Source organism: Solea senegalensis, unplaced genomic scaffold (genome assembly GCF_019176455.1).
Source record: "Solea senegalensis isolate Sse05_10M unplaced genomic scaffold, IFAPA_SoseM_1 scf7180000017373, whole genome shotgun sequence".
NCBI lineage: Eukaryota > Metazoa > Chordata > Actinopteri > Pleuronectiformes > Soleidae > Solea > Solea senegalensis.
Genome location: NW_025322367.1, coordinates 1 through 15,872, shown reverse-complemented (window position 1 = coordinate 15,872; position 15,872 = coordinate 1). Strand labels below are relative to the sequence as shown.

The 15,872-nt window shown below is 45.9% G+C and overlaps 14 non-coding genes across 14 annotated transcripts; 9 read left to right on the top strand and 5 right to left on the bottom strand.

The window, feature by feature from the left end:
* Nucleotides 1–4,920: 4,920 nt before the first annotated feature.
* LOC122764353 lies at nt 4,921–5,084 on the top strand. Its single transcript, XR_006359631.1, has one exon. It is a non-coding gene; the product is annotated as a U1 spliceosomal RNA (small nuclear RNA).
* Nucleotides 5,085–5,730: 646 nt separating this feature from the next.
* Nucleotides 5,731–5,843, top strand: LOC122764358. The gene has a single exon (XR_006359636.1). It is a non-coding gene; the product is annotated as a U5 spliceosomal RNA (small nuclear RNA).
* Nucleotides 5,844–6,025: 182 nt separating this feature from the next.
* Nucleotides 6,026–6,218, top strand: LOC122764354. The gene has a single exon (XR_006359632.1). It is a non-coding gene; the product is annotated as a U2 spliceosomal RNA (small nuclear RNA).
* Nucleotides 6,219–6,333: 115 nt separating this feature from the next.
* Nucleotides 6,334–6,452, bottom strand: LOC122764350. Its single transcript, XR_006359628.1, has one exon. It is a non-coding gene; the product is annotated as a 5S ribosomal RNA (ribosomal RNA).
* Nucleotides 6,453–6,562: 110 nt separating this feature from the next.
* Nucleotides 6,563–6,681, bottom strand: LOC122764360. The gene has a single exon (XR_006359638.1). It is a non-coding gene; the product is annotated as a 5S ribosomal RNA (ribosomal RNA).
* A 403-nt stretch (nt 6,682–7,084) lies between these two features.
* LOC122764352 lies at nt 7,085–7,248 on the top strand. The gene has a single exon (XR_006359630.1). It is a non-coding gene; the product is annotated as a U1 spliceosomal RNA (small nuclear RNA).
* Nucleotides 7,249–7,896: 648 nt separating this feature from the next.
* On the top strand, nt 7,897–8,009 carry LOC122764359. The gene has a single exon (XR_006359637.1). It is a non-coding gene; the product is annotated as a U5 spliceosomal RNA (small nuclear RNA).
* A 182-nt stretch (nt 8,010–8,191) lies between these two features.
* Nucleotides 8,192–8,384, top strand: LOC122764355. Its single transcript, XR_006359633.1, has one exon. It is a non-coding gene; the product is annotated as a U2 spliceosomal RNA (small nuclear RNA).
* A 121-nt stretch (nt 8,385–8,505) lies between these two features.
* Nucleotides 8,506–8,624, bottom strand: LOC122764361. Its single transcript, XR_006359639.1, has one exon. It is a non-coding gene; the product is annotated as a 5S ribosomal RNA (ribosomal RNA).
* Nucleotides 8,625–8,734: 110 nt separating this feature from the next.
* On the bottom strand, nt 8,735–8,853 carry LOC122764363. Its single transcript, XR_006359641.1, has one exon. It is a non-coding gene; the product is annotated as a 5S ribosomal RNA (ribosomal RNA).
* A 403-nt stretch (nt 8,854–9,256) lies between these two features.
* On the top strand, nt 9,257–9,420 carry LOC122764351. The gene has a single exon (XR_006359629.1). It is a non-coding gene; the product is annotated as a U1 spliceosomal RNA (small nuclear RNA).
* Nucleotides 9,421–10,066: 646 nt separating this feature from the next.
* Nucleotides 10,067–10,179, top strand: LOC122764357. The gene has a single exon (XR_006359635.1). It is a non-coding gene; the product is annotated as a U5 spliceosomal RNA (small nuclear RNA).
* A 182-nt stretch (nt 10,180–10,361) lies between these two features.
* LOC122764356 lies at nt 10,362–10,554 on the top strand. The gene has a single exon (XR_006359634.1). It is a non-coding gene; the product is annotated as a U2 spliceosomal RNA (small nuclear RNA).
* Nucleotides 10,555–10,672: 118 nt separating this feature from the next.
* Nucleotides 10,673–10,791, bottom strand: LOC122764362. Its single transcript, XR_006359640.1, has one exon. It is a non-coding gene; the product is annotated as a 5S ribosomal RNA (ribosomal RNA).
* Between the last annotated feature and the right edge of the window lie 5,081 nt (nt 10,792–15,872).

Below are 15,872 nucleotides of genomic sequence, written 5' to 3'. Positions count from 1 at the left end.
TTTGCAATAAATGTTTTTGGCTCTGAGCCGATTCAAGATTTCTTCCACTACTATTTCGCCTTGATTGTTTGTGAAGTCTCCCAATGTGTATAAACCTGCTTGCGGCATTGACCCGCCCGAGATGGGCCTGCCCAGATATGTGATGTCTGGGTTGTGGAACACGGGGAGCTGCAGCAGCTGGTGTTTGTTTTGTACTATAGTTACCAGGTGGGGTCTGGCCAACTCCCATGCCTCAAAGATCTCTTGTGTGAACTGTGAGATGTGTGTAGCTTGTGATTTTAGTGGGATCTGACAGAGATTGTAAATGCCACTGTTTCCACATGTTTTAATGGTGTCAAGCAGTTGATGTTTCCAAAAAAGGTCAGTTTTATCGTCCAACAGCTTTTTGATGATTTTGATTCTGAATGAGTGTTTTTTTGTGTTTATGTCTATTAGCCTAAGCCCACCGTTTGTGTATGTATCAATTGTTGTTCTGTGTTTTATCATGTTGCGGCGGCTTCCCCACAGAAAAGTGGATATCATTTGATTTATTTCTGCATGAGTTTGTTTTGGGAGATCATAGACTTGTAGCACATGATTCACTTTGGAGAGTATCAGGGAGTTGAGCATGACCACCTTACCCTTCAGGGTCAGCTTCCGCATTTTCCACAACCCCAAGGTGTTGTTCATTTTATTTAGCACCTCTTTCCAGGTGTTATCTCTGGCGGCCTTTTGATCCTGGCCAATATGCACTCCTAAGACCCTTACACTGGCCTTTTCCTCTATGAACGCCTGTCTGCCTGGTGCCCTTGCCCCATTGCCACAGTACATTATAGTTGATTTGTTTTCATTGATTTTGGCACCGGAGGCTGAGCAGTAGATATGTACAAGATTCAAAGCTAGTTGTAGACTTTTTCCATCTTTGACCATGATATTTGTGTCATCGGCATAGGCAATCATTTTGCAGGAAGTGCCATTATCTGCCAGTATGCCCTGAATGTTAATGTTCTGATTTATTAATAGAGCTAGGGGCTCGGCCACCAGGCTGTAGAGCAGAGAGGAGAGGGGACATCCCTGTCTAATTGATCTTTGGATTGCTATTTTTGGGGTTTGGAGACCATTCACTTTTATGCGACTGTGTGCATTGTTGTAAAGAGATTGAATTCTTTTAATGAAATTGTGACCAAAACCGAATTGTTTTAAAACAGCCCATAAAAAGTTGTGTTCAACTCGATCGAACGCCTTTTCAAAATCTACTCCTAGATAGATGCCACCAGTTTGTGACATCTGATAGATGGTTTCTTTTATGGATAAAATGGAATCTGAAATATCTCGTCCGGGAATGCTATATGCCTGTGACTGATGTACTATGTTTGGGATAATTTCTTTGAGTCTGTTTGCTAGAACCTTTGCGAAAATTTTGTAATCAGTATTCAGAAGGCTTATGGGTCTGTAGTTGTTAATGATCGTTCTGTCTCCTCGGTTTTTGTATGCCAAAGTAATTAAACCAAGTGTAAGGGTCTCAGGAGCTTCACCTTTCTTCTCAACTTCCTCAAAAATTCGAAATAAAATTGGTGTTAAACTTTCTTTGAAAAATAGATAAAATTCAGTTGTTAAACCATCTACGCCTTGACTCTTGTTTTTTTGTAAGCCCTTGATGGCTGCTTCAATCTCTGCCATGCTGATAAGCTGATCACACCATATTCTGTCCTCCGTTGAGATTTGGTTCTGAATGACCTTCACCACACTTGTAATTGTATTTTGATTTATATTTTGATTTGTATATAGCTGCTGGAAGAAATCTTGTATTCTGGATATTATTTCATCAGTTTGTATAATTATGTTGCCCTTGCTGTCTTTCAGTTCTTTTATGAATGCTTTATTTTGTTTTTGCTTTTCTAAGCCGAGGAAAAAAGCTGAACATTTTTCCCCCTCCACAAAATTTTGCACTCTGCTTCTAATTATTGCCCCCATGCATTCCTTCTTTTTGGAGAGCGCTAACTTGTCTCTCAAATAAATATAATTTGTCAGATCTCCGTTAGGTTCATTGGCTATCTTTTGGAGTTCGTGTTCTAATTTTACTCTTAGCTCTTTTTCATTTTTTTTCTCCCGCCAGCTCTTATGTTTACTATAATTTATACATACTCTTTTGATTCGTTCTTTCACTCTTTCCCACCAATTAAATATGTCTTCGACCCACTCCATTTCATTTGCCACATTGTGAAGAAGACGGTTAACTTTGTCAATGAACTGTTGATCTTTTAGTAAGCTATTGTTAAAACACCATACCCCACCATTTGTTTGTGCTACTGATGGAAATAATGACAATTTTATGAGGGAGTGATCACTCCATGTGTTGAGGACATATTCTATTGAGTTCACATTGTGTACAATGGAGCTTGCCAGTAAGGCATAATCAATACGGGATTGTTTGAGAGTATTTTGTACCACCTGATGTCTGGAGAACTGAGTTTTATTTGGATGCATAATTCGCCATAAGTCAACCAGGTCGTATTCTTTTATGATTTCGAATAAGGATCGCCTGCTCACATCATCTTTAAAGAGATTGTTGCTAGATATGTCAAATTTGGTGAGGGGAACATTGAAGTCTCCAGTGATGATGGAGTTGTTGTTTACCCACTTATTTAGCTCTTTGAAAAACACTTTTCTTTCACCCTCAGTGTTAGGAGCATATATATTGATAATTCTAATATAAACATTTTTTTTCCATGAATCAACTATCAATAATCTACCTCGTGAGCATTTATATATTTCTATTACCTTATCAAAGACATTGTTTTTAATCAGCGTTGCCACCCCACACATTGCTCGATCTGCATTTGCGAAATATACATTCCCTTCCCATAACCCTCCTATCATGCTCACAGGAGATGAGGACCATTTTGTTTCTTGTAGCAGCAAGATGTCACATTTGGTAGTATTGATGACTTTGTGTAGTTTTTCTCTGCTGCAGAGCCCACGGGCATTCAGTGAGAGAAGCAGGGCCATGAGAAGGGTGAGCTGTATTATTGTGGCATTAAACATCACACTCATTTTTTTCTATTTTGCTTTTTCTTATTTGTTTTACCGGACTTGTCTGTATTTTGTCGTTTTCTTGCCAGGGACACTACCGAGAGGTCCATCTCCGAATCAGAGTCAGCACTTGGTGAGGGAGAAACTGTTGGCTCTTTTTCAGAGTGGGGAGGACTGAGTGGCGCAGATTCTGCGGTTGGGGTGCTTCTCGTGCCTCTGGCTTGGAGCTTTTCAGCTCCAGCCACTTTTTTTTCATTGTCTGGTTGAGCCTCGTCATTCTGCGCTTCCGGAAGGCTTTCTCCAGAGGTTTCCACATTAGTGGTTATTTTTTCCGCTCGGGGCGGCTGGGCAGGGGGCCCTTTCTCTACACCACACTCTGTGCGTACCTCCGCAGGCGCTATCTCTGCCTCCTCCTCTCCTGCACTGTCCTCAGTGCTTCCCTCTGTCTGCTCCCTCTCCAACTCTGACTCTGCTATGCTCTCCGGTTCACTTTCATTGCAAATGCAATTTTCCATGTTGTTGTGGCACAGCTCACACCTTTTCACAGCTTTATGGCACTCTCTTGCATAGTGCCCCTGGACTCCACATTTATGGCAACAAAACTCAGGACACTCTCTAAGAATGTGTCCAGGCTGTAGGCACATTCGACACACTTTCACTTGCCGATCATGTAACACTCTGAAGTATTCGGGACCAGTGGCAGTATTAAATCTAGCAGAGTAAGGCAGGGATTGTACTGTCTGATTAAATTTGACTTTCACATACCTTGTCCCATCTGCGATGTTTGTGCCAGGCCACATTCTTCTCTTGATTTGAGAGATTGCAGAGACTCCCCAGCCATGCAGCTTGTCAATTATTTCCTGGTCTGAGATGTACGCGGGCAGAGTGAGAAAAGAGACCACCAGTTCATCATTGTTTAGCTCTTTTGCCATAACTATGGTTGTGCCGATTTTGAATCCATCCAGCAATCTGCTTTTCCCAACAGTGTTTGTCATTGTTATTTCATATTTGTCCGTTCCAATACAGCGGCAGGCAATCAAACCTCCACACAGTCCACGCACACATTTCAATAATTCCATTATTGGGACTTTTTCTGTTCCCGTCAATTCTATTTGTAAAGTCAGCTCCTTCTCATACTTCCTTTGGGTTCCATCATTCTTTTCTCTGTCTCCATTCTCCGTGTTCTTTATCTCCTTTGCCATGATTCTTTGCTTGGTGAGGTCGTTGTTCTGAGGTCCATCCATGATGAGAAAAAAAAAGTTCAACAAAAGGCGCCCCCGCACAGTGTGGAAAACACTGTCGGGGGGGGGGGAAACCAGTCCTTAAAATGAACAAAACCAGTAAACTGAAGTAGCACACGATGAGAAAAGGGAAAAGAAGTGCAGAAAGGAGGAGAAAAAGGGGAAGAATACAGGCTGAGGAAAGGAGCCATGTGCTCGAAATGTTTGTAGCATACACTTCCTGGTTCGCTAGTGGGCGTGCTCAGGGTGGTATGGCCGTAAGCCGGGGGGTTGGGGACACAGACTGCTTTTATGGACTGGGCAAGGCCCCCTGCGCGTGGCGGGGCTCAAAAGTCAGCCTTTCGGACACACTGCACTTCAGCCTTTATCTCCACCACATGCTACACTCTAGTCCGAGTATCGGGAAGCGACACCGAGATGGGCAAGCGGCTGTTGGTGCCGTCATGTCCAGTTGTTGCTGAATCTATAGGAAACGACAGCCAGGTATGCCAGTAAAAAAGGTCGAGTGTTTCCTCTCCAATGTGTGCTGGAGGTTGAAGTTGAACATAGCACAGCATTAACGAGCAACTGAGTCAAGGCATTGGCCTCTGGGATTATTCATTTCCAGCACCATCAGCCAAAGAGCTGTGTCTGGCAAGAGCCACCCGGTGTTTGGCGAGTACCCCTCATACTTACCTGGCAGGGGAGATACCATGATCAAGCAGGCGGTTCACCCAGGGCGAGGCTCAGCCATTGCACTCCGGCTGTGTTGACCCCTGCAAATTCCCCAAACGTGGGAGTCTTGACTGCATAATTTTTGCTAGTGGGGTGCTGCGTCCGCGCTTTCCCCCGATGATGTCGTTGTAAGAAAGGTCAGCCGCCCGAAGTTCAACGTTGTGTGCCCATCTCCAAACTTCTCACGTCCTTGCGGAGCAACATCCCCAGTCTTTCCAAGTTGCTGGGAACGTGATGGTTGTGGGTGTTGTCTTTCAGCTCAAAGCAAATGTCACGCTCCCTTTCCCAACTCTTTGTAGAAGAACTCGATTGTTGGAGATGGATCCATGGCCATCATGCCAAGGGTTAATACTTTGGCGCTTGCTCTGTTCACTCCGTGCAGTGACCTGATGTTGAAGTGATGCCAGGAGCAACTCACCATTTCAGAAGCCCGGATGAGGTGGGAAATGGCCCGGCAGTTTGTACTGCTCAGTGTGACACGGAGCTGCTTTGCTCATGCACTCACGTCTACCACTAAATGTTGGAGGTGTGCCAGTGAGCGAGGAATGTGCCACAGCCTCAGCGACTGATAGAAAACTGCAGCGCACAACCGACAGTAGGAAAGCGCTTCCAAACATGCAGTCAAATCTGGGCGGTTTATTGGCCGACTAAGCAAAAACGTTGAAGGAAGGCCGTCCCAAGGTGGCCGGCCGGCCGGCCGACCGAGACTGTGGTGACTCCGGCGGATAGACTCCTCGGCTGCTCTCCAGGCCAGGGGCTACGTTGACTCTGGTTTCTCTTCAAAATGCACAAGTCTTTCGCCTTTTACTAAAGACTTCCGTGGAGAGGGACGTTCAAGAGTTTAAGTTATTTTTGGTGGGCTTTGCTGTAAGGCTGCGCCCTTTGAGTGTGTCAAATGTCAAGCAGCTGTCTGTCAAGGCTCAGAGGTGCACTTAGGTCAACCTTGGGGCGGAGGTGATCAGCAGCAGCAGCCTTTGTTATGCGCCCTTAAAAACATGGCACCACAACAACTGACTTGTGTGCCAAGATCTTGGGTTGGCCCCAGACACCTGTGGGCCATCGCTTCTCGGCCTTTTGGCTAAGATCAAGTGTAGTATCTGTTCTTATCAGTTTAATATCTGATATGTCCTCTATATGGGGATTAAATATTAAATGCATTTTTGAGCAGTGGGAGGTGAAAACTGGGGCTTGCTCTCTTCACTCCTTGCATTGACCTGGTATTGCAGTGCCACCAGGAACGGTGCACCATTCTCTTTTTTCTGTGAAAAGCAAAGCGAAGCTGAAACCAGAAAGACATCAACCCGTGCCTGTGCGTCAATTTAATTGCGAGCCCATGTTTCTTGTAAGGAAGCAGCAGCAGCATAAAAGCTTACAGCACCTGGTATTCCCAGGCGGTCTCCCATCCAAGTACTAACCCGGCCCGACCCTGCTTAGCTTCCGAGATCAGACGAGATCGGGCGTGCTCAGGGTGGTATGGCCGTAAGCCGAGGGGCTGGCGACAGAGAGTGCCTTTATGGACTAGGCAAGGCCCCTGCTCGTGGAGGGGCATGTTTCTTGTAAGGAAGCAGCAGTGTAAAAGCGTGCAGCGGTGTAAAAGCTTACAGCACCTGGTATTCCCAGGCGGTCTCCCATCCAAGTACTAACCAGGCCCGACCCTGCTTGGCTTCCGAGATCAGACGAGATCGGGCGTGCTCAGGGTGGTATGGCCGTAAGCCGGGGGGTTGGGGACACAGACTGCTTTTATGGACTGGGCAAGGCCCCCTGCGCGTGGCGGGGCTCAAAAGTCAGCCTTTCGGACACACTGCACTTCAGCCTTTATCTCCACCACATGCTACACTCTAGTCCAGTATCGGGAAGCGACACCGAGATGGGCAAGCGGCTGTTGGTGCCGTCATGTCCAGTTGTTGCTGAATCTATAGGAAACGACAGCCAGGTATGCCAGTAAAAAAGGTCGAGTGTTTCCTCTCCAATGTGTGCTGGAGGTTGAAGTTGAACATAGCACAGCATTAACGAGCAACTGAGTCAAGGCATTGGCCTCTGGGATTATTCATTTCCAGCACCATCAGCCAAAGAGCTGTGTCTGGCAAGAGCCACCCGGTGTTTGGCGAGTACACCTCATACTTACCTGGCAGGGGAGATACCATGATCAAGAAGGCGGTTCACCCAGGGCGAGGCTCAGCCATTGCACTCCGGCTGTGTTGACCCCTGCAAATTCCCCAAACGTGGGAGTCTTGACTGCATAATTTTTGCTAGTGGGGTGCTGCGTCCGCGCTTTCCCCCGATGATGTCGTTGTAAGCAAAGGTCAGCCGCCCGAAGTTCAACGTTGTGTGCCCATCTCCAAACTTCTCACGTCCTTGCGGAGCAACATCCCCAGTCTTTCCAAGTTGCTGGGAACGTGATGGTTGTGGGTGTTGTCTTTCAGCTCAAAGCAAATGTCACGCTCCCTTTCCCAACTCTTTGTAGAAGAACTTCGATTGTTGGAGATGGATCCATGGCCATCATGCCAAGGGTTAATACTTTGGCGCTTGCTCTGTTCACTCCGTGCAGTGACCTGATGTTGAAGTGATGCCAGGAGCAACTCACCATTTCAGAAGCCCGGATGAGGTGGGAAATGGCCCGGCAGTTTGTACTGCTCAGTGTGACACGGAGCTGCTTTGCTCATGCACTCACGTCTACCACTAAATGTTGGAGGTGTGCCAGTGAGCGAGGAATGTGCCACAGCCTCAGCGACTGATAGAAAACTGCAGCGCACAACCGACAGTAGGAAAGCGCTTCCAAACATGCAGTCAAATCTGGGCGGTTTATTGGCCGACTAAGCAAAAACGTTGAAGGAAGGCCGTCCCAAGGTGGCCGGCCGGCCGGCCGACCGAGACTGTGGTGACTCCGGCGGATAGACTCCTCGGCTGCTCTCCAGGACAGGGGCTACGTTGACTCTGGTTTCTCTTAAAAATGCACAAGTCTTTCGCCTTTTACTAAAGACTTCCGTGGAGAGGGACGTTCAAGAGTTTAAGTTATTTTTGGTGGGCTTTGCTGTAAGGCTGCGCCCTTTGAGTGTGTCAAATGTCAAGCAGCTGTCTGTCAAGGCTCAGAGGTGCACTTAGGTCAACCTTGGGGCGGAGGTGATCAGCAGCAGCAGCCTTTGTTATGCGCCCTTAAAAACATGGCACCACAACAACTGACTTGTGTGCCAAGATCTTGGGTTGGCCCCAGACACCTGTGGGCCATCGCTTCTCGGCCTTTTGGCTAAGATCAAGTGTAGTATCTGTTCTTATCATTTTAATATCTGATATGTCCTCTATATGGGGATTAAATATTAAATGCATTTTTGAGCAGTGGGAGGTGAAAACTGGGGCTTGCTCTCTTCACTCCTTGCATTGACCTGGTATTGCAGTGCCACCAGGAACGGTGCACCATTCTCTTTTTTCTGTGAAAAGCAAAGCCAAGCTGAAACCAGAAAGACATCAACCCGTGCCTGTGCGTCAATTTAATTGCGAGCCCATGTTTCTTGTAAGGAAGCAGCAGCAGCAGCAGCGTAAAAGCTAACAGCACCTGGTATTCCCAGGCGGTCTCCCATCCAAGTACTAACCCGGCCCGACCCTGCTTGGCTTCCGAGATCAGACGAGATCGGGCGTGCTCAGGGTGGTATGGCCGTAAGCCGAGGGGCTGGCGACAGAGAGTGCCTTTATGGACTAGGCAAGGCCCCTGCTCGTGGAGGGGCATGTTTCTTGTAAGGAAGCAGCAGTGTAAAAGCGTGCAGCGGTGTAAAAGCTTACAGAACCTGGTATTCCCAGGCGGTCTCCCATCCAAGTACTAACCAGGCCCGACCCTGCTTGGCTTCCGAGATCAGACGAGATCGGGCGTGCTCAGGGTGGTATGGCTGTAAGCCGGGGGGTTGGGGACACAGACTGCTTTTATGGACTGGGCAAGGCCCCCTGCGCGTGGCGGGGCTCAAAAGTCAGCCTTTCGGACACACTGCACTTCCGCCTTTATCTCCACCACATGCTACACTCTAGTCCATTATCGGGAAGCGACACCGAGATGGGCAAGCGGCTGTTGGTGCCGTCATGTCCAGTTGTTGCTGAATCTATAGTAAACGACAGCCAGGTATGCCAGTAAAAAAGGTCGAGTGTTTCCTCTCCAATGTGTGCTGGAGGTTGAAGTTGAACATAGCACAGCATTAACGAGCAACTGAGTCAAGGCATTGGCCTCTGGGATTATTTATTTCCAGCACCATCAGCCAAAGAGCTGTGTCTGGCAAGAGCCACCCGGTGTTTGGCGAGTACACCTCATACTTACCTGGCAGGGGAGATACCATGATCAAGAAGGCGGTTCACCCAGGGCGAGGCTCAGCCATTGCACTCCGGCTGTGTTGACCCCTGCAAATTCCCCAAACGTGGGAGTCTTGACTGCATAATTTTTGCTAGTGGGGTGCTGCGTCCGCGCTTTCCCCCGATGATGTCGTTGTAAGGAAAGGTCAGCCGCCCGAAGTTCAACGTTGTGTGCCCATCTCCAAACTTCTCACGTCCTTCCGAGCAACATCCCCAGTCTTTCCAAGTTGCTGGGAACGTGATGGTTGTGGGTGTTGTCTTTCAGCTCAAAGCAAATGTCACGCTCCCTTTCCCAACTCTTTGTAGAAGAACTCGATTGTTGGAGATGGATCCATGGCCATCATGCCAAGGGTTAATACTTTGGCGCTTGCTCTGTTCACTCCGTGCAGTGACCTGATGTTGAAGTGATGCCAGGAGCAACTCACCATTTCAGAAGCCCGGATGAGGTGGGAAATGGCCCGGCAGTTTGTACTGCTCAGTGTGACACGGAGCTGCTTTGCTCATGCACTCACGTCTACCACTAAATGTTGGAGGTGTGCCAGTGAGCGAGGAATGTGCCACAGCCTCCGCGACTGATAGAAAACTGCAGCGCACAACCGACAGTAGGAACGCGCTTCCAAACATGCAGTCAAATCTGGGCGGTTTATTGGCCGACTAAGCAAAAACGGTGACGGAAGGCCGTCCCAAGGTGGCCGGCCGGCCGGCCGACCGAGACTGTGGTGACTCCGGCGGATAGACTCCTCGGCTGCTCTCCAGGACAGGGGCTACGTTGACTCTGGTTTCTCTTCAAAATGCACAAGTCTTTCGCCTTTTACTAAAGACTTCCGTGGAGAGGGACGTTCAAGAGTTTAAGTTATTTTTGGTGGGCTTTGTTGTAAGGCTGCGCCCTTTGAGTGTGTCAAATGTCAAGCAGCTGTCTGTCAAGGCTCAGAGGTGCACTTAGGTCAACCTTGGGGCGGAGGTGATCAGCAGCAGCAGCCTTTGTTATGCGCCCTTAAACACATGGCACCACAACAACTGACTTGTGTGCCAAGATCTTGGGTTGGCCCCAGACACCTGTGGGCCATCGCTTCTCGGCCTTTTGGCTAAGATCAAGTGTAGTATCTGTTCTCATCAGTTTAATATCTGATATGTCCTCTATATGGGGATTAAATATTAAATGCATTTTTGAGCAGTGGGAGGTGAAAACTGGGGCTTGCTCTCTTCACTCCTTTCATTGACCTGGTATTGCAGTGCCACCAGGAACGGTGCACCATTCTCTTTTTTCTGTGAAAAGCAAAGCGAAGCTGAAACCAGAAAGACATCAACCCGTGCCTGTGCGTCAATTTAATTGCGAGCCCATGTTTCTTGTAAGGAAGCAGCAGCAGCAGCGTAAAAGCTTACAGCACCTGGTATTCCCAGGCTGTCTCCCATCCAAGTACTAACCCGGCCCGACCCTGCTTAGCTTCCGAGATCAGACGAGATCGGGCGTGCTCAGGGTGGTATGGCCGTAAGCCGAGGGGCTGGCTACAGAGAGTGCCTTTATGGACTAGGCAAGGCCCCTGCTCGTGGAGGGGCATGTTTCTTGTAAGGAAGCAGCAGTGTAAAAGCGTGCAGCGGTGTAAAAGCTTACAGCACCTGGTATTCCCAGGCGGTCTCCCATCCAAGTACTAACCAGGCCCGACCCTGCTTGGCTTCCGAGATCAGACGAGATCGGGCGTGCTTTTTTTTTTTGTTTTTTATTATCAAAAATACTTTCATTAACAAAAATGAACACACTTATTCACAAGAAACCACAAAACACGTTTAAACCATGATTCAATGATGAAACAAAAGACATATTCAAGGAGAATCAAAATGTTGACGAAGCAATAACAAAGAAAGAAAAAAAACATAAATAGATAAAAACCTAGCCAATGGGACATTATACTCAATAAGATTTAAAGAAACAGGGTTTACAGCAAAAACATCAACGATATCCTTGAGAGATGAAAACGTGGCAATGTACTCCCCAGAACATTTAGAAATGAAACATCAGTTCTTCCCTCTGATCGAGGGCGTATAAGGAGTTGTTGGTGAGAAAAGTTTCCTGGAATGTTGCCTTGTAGGCATCCTTGAGCAGTCTGAGATGACTTTTGACCATGCTTGTGAAGAAGAGCCATCTGTTTATTTGTACATCCTCATAGAGTGCGTAGTTCCTGGCAATGAAGATGGTGTGTCGGGCTATGGATAGTAGAATGTTAATCAGGGTTGTGTTTATACCTTCTTTCTTGTGTGAGTATCCAAAGAGCCAAGTCCATTCCCAGTCTGTAATGTCTTTGCTGCTGAGCTTGCAGTGGGCGGTGAGGAGGTTCTTGACCCGGGTGATGAAGACCTCGCAGATGGGACAGGTGAGAAAGATGTGTTCAAGTGTTTCGTCATTTTTATTACAGACAGTACAAACCCTCTCATAGATAGCACTGTTCATTTGGTGCAGGATGACACCCGAGAAAATTCGTCTATGTCTGATTTTGAAATCGGTGTTGTTGGCGAAGGGATGAGCATAGGGGCTATTTATGTTTTTCCACATGGTGGAAACATTAATCGACGGGAAGTGTTCTTTCCAATGAGTTTCAGATGTCGGTTTTTGTACTATGTTTGCCAGCAAGGTGTTGTACCAATACTTGGAGGTTAGTTGATTAATGCTTTTCGCATCAGGCTGAGCACTTTGACGAAAATCAAGGGTATCATTCTGCCTACTACCACTGGTCTTGTAAAAAGCCTGTTTTAGATGGTCAGCAATCCCAGTTTCAATTTTCTGACATGTGAATTCAGCAAACCGTTTGCAATAAATGTTTTTGGCTCTGAGCCGATTCAAGATTTCTTCCACTACTATTTCGCCTTGATTGTTTGTGAAGTCTCCCAATGTGTATAAACCTGCTTGCGGCATTGACCCGCCCGAGATGGGCCTGCCCAGATATGTGATGTCTGGGTTGTGGAAAACGGGGAGCTGCAGCAGCTGGTGTTTGTTTTGTACTATAGTTACCAGGTGGGGTCTGGCCAACTCCCATGCCTCAAAGATCTCTTGTGTGAACTGTGAGATGTGTGTAGCTTGTGATTTTAGTGGGATCTGACAGAGATTGTAAATGCCACTGTTTCCACATGTTTTAATGGTGTCAAGCAGTTGATGTTTCCAAAAAAGGTCAGTTTTATCGTCCAACAGCTTTTTGATGATTTTGATTCTGAATGAGTGTTTTTTTGTGTTTATGTCTATTAGCCTAAGCCCACCGTTTGTGTATGTATCAATTGTTGTTCTGTGTTTTATCATGTTGCGGCTGCTTCCCCACAGAAAAGTGGATATCATTTGATTTATTTCTGCATGAGTTTGTTTTGGGAGATCATAGACTTGTAGCACATGATTCACTTTGGAGAGTATCAGGGAGTTGAGCATGACCACCTTACCCTTCAGGGTCAGCTTCCTCATTTTCCACAACCCCAAGGTGTTGTTCATTTTATTTAGCACCTCTTTCCAGGTGTTATCTCTGGCGGCCTTTTGATCCTGGCCAATATGCACTCCTAAGACCCTTACACTGGCCTTTTCCTCTATGAACGCCTGTCTGCCTGGTGACCTTGCCCCATTGCCACAGTACATTATAGTTGATTTGTTTTCATTGATTTTGGCACCGGAGGCTGAGCAGTAGATATGTACAAGATTCAAAGCTAGTTGTAGACTTTTTCCATCTTTGACCATGATATTTGTGTCATCGGCATAGGCAATCATTTTGCAGGAAGTGCCATTATCTGCCAGTATGCCCTGAATGTTAATGTTCTGATTTATTAATAGAGCTAGGGGCTCGGCCACCAGGCTGTAGAGCAGAGAGGAGAGGGGACATCCCTGTCTAATTGATCTTTGGATTGCTATTTTTGGGGTTTGGAGACCATTCACTTTTATGCGACTGTGTGCATTGTTGTAAAGAGATTGAATTCTTTTAATGAAATTGTGACCAAAACCGAATTGTTTTAAAACAGCCCATAAAAAGTTGTGTTCAACTCGATCGAACACCTTTTCAAAATCTACTCCTAGATAGATGCCACCAGTTTGTGACATCTGATAGATGGTTTCTTTTATGGATAAAATGGAATCTGAAATATCTCGTCCGGGAATGCTATATGCCTGTGACTGATGTACTATGTTTGGGATAATTTCTTTGAGTCTGTTTGCTAGAACCTTTGCGAAAATTTTGTAATCAGTATTCAGAAGGCTTATGGGGCTGTAGTTGTTAATGATCGTTCTGTCTCCTCGGTTTTTGTATGCCAAAGTAATTAAACCAAGTGTAAGGGTCTCAGGAGCTTCACCTTTCTTCTCAACATCCTCAAAAATTCGAAATAAAATTGGTGTTAAACTTTCTTTGAAAAATAGATAAAATTCAGTTGTTAAACCATCTACGCCTGGACTCTTGGTTTTTTGTAAGCCCTTGATGGCTGCTTCAATCTCTGCCATGCTGATAAGCTGATCACACCATATTCTGTCCTCCGTTGAGATTTGGTTCTGAATGACCTTCACCACACTTGTAATTGTATTTTGATTTATATTTTGATTTGTATATAGCTGCTGGAAGAAATCTTGTATTCTGGATATTATTTCATCAGTTTGTATAATTATGTTGCCCTTGCTGTCTTTCAGTTCTTTTATGAATGCTTTATTTTGTTTTTGCTTTTCTAAGCCGAGGAAAAAAGCTGAACATTTTTCCCCCTCCACAAAATTTTGCACTCTGCTTCTAATTATTGCCCCCATGCATTCCTTCTTTTTGGAGAGCGCTAACTTGTCTCTCAAATAAATATAATTTGTCAGATCTCCGTTAGGTTCATTGGCTATCTTTTGGAGTTCGTGTTCTAATTTTACTCTTAGCTCTTTTTCATTTTTTTTCTCCAGCCAGCTCTTATGTTTACTATAATTTATACATACTCTTTTGATTCGTTCTTTCACTCTTTCCCACCAATTAAATATGTCTTCGCCCCACTCCATTTCATTTGCCACATTGTGAAGAAGACGGTTAACTTTGTCAATGAACTGTTGATCTTTTAGTAAGCTATTGTTAAAACACCATACCCCACCATTTGGTTGTGCTACTGATGGAAATAATGACAATTTTATGAGGGAGTGATCACTCCATGTGTTGAGGACATATTCTATTGAGTTCACATTGTGTACAATGGAGCTTGCCACTAAGGCATAATCAATACGGGTACGATTGTTTGAGAGTATTTTGTACCACCTGATGTCTGGAGAACTGAGTTTTATTTGGATGCATAATTCGCCATAAGTCAACCAGGTCGTATTCTTTTATGATTTCGAATAAGGATCGCCTGCTCACATCATCTTTAAAGAGATTGTTGCTAGATATGTCAAATTTGGTGAGGGGAACATTGAAGTCTCCAGTGATGATGGAGTTGTTGTTTACCCACTTATTTAGCTCTTTGAAAAACACTTTTCTTTCACCCTCAGTGTTAGGAGCATATATATTGATAATTCTAATATAAACATTTTTTTTCCATGAATCAACTATCAATAATCTACCTCGTGAGCATTTATATATTTCTATTACCTTATCAAAGACATTGTTTTTAATCAGCGTTGCCACCCCACACATTGCTCGATCTGCATTTGCGAAATATACATTCCCTTCCCATAACCCTCCTATCATGCTCACAGGAGATGAGGACCATTTTGTTTCTTGTAGCAGCAAGATATCACATTTGATAGTATTGATGACTTTGTGTAGTTTTTCTCTGCTGCAGAGCCCACGGGCATTCAGTGAGAGAAGCAGGGCCATGAGAAGGGTGAGCTGTATTATTGTGGCATTAAACATCACACTCATTTTTTTCTATTTTGCTTTTTCTTATTTGTTTTACCGGACTTGTCTGTATTTTGTCGTTTTCTTGCCAGGGACACTACCGAGAGGTCCATCTCCGAATCAGAGTCAGCACTTGGTGAGGGAGAAACTGTTGGCTCTTTTTCAGAGTGGGGAGGACTGAGTGGCGCAGATTCTGCGGTTGGGGTGCTTCTCGTGCCTCTGGCTTGGAGCTTTTCAGCTCCAGCCACTTTTTTTTCATTGTCTGGTTGAGCCTCGGCATTCTGCGCTTCCGGAAGGCTTTCTCCAGAGGTTTCCACATTAGTGGTTATTTTTTCCGCTCGGGGCGGCTGGGCAGGGGGCCCTTTCTCTACACCACACTCTGTGCGTACCTCCGCAGGTGCTATCTCTGCCTCCTCCTCTCCTGCACTGTCCTCAGTGCTTCCCTCTGTCTGCTCCCTCTCCAACTCTGACTCTGCTATGCTCTCCGGTTCACTTTCATTGCAAATGCAATTTTCCATGTTGTTGTGGCACAGCTCACACCTTTTCACAGCTTTATGGCACTCTCTTGCATAGTGCCCCTGGACTCCACATTTATGGCAACAAAACTCAGGACACTCTCTAAGAATGTGTCCAGGCTGTAGGCACATTCGACACACTTTCACTTGCCGATCATGTAACACTCTGAAGTATTCGGGACCAGTGGCAGTATTAAATCTAGCAGAGTAAGGCAGGGATTGTACTGTCTGATTAAATTTGACTTTCA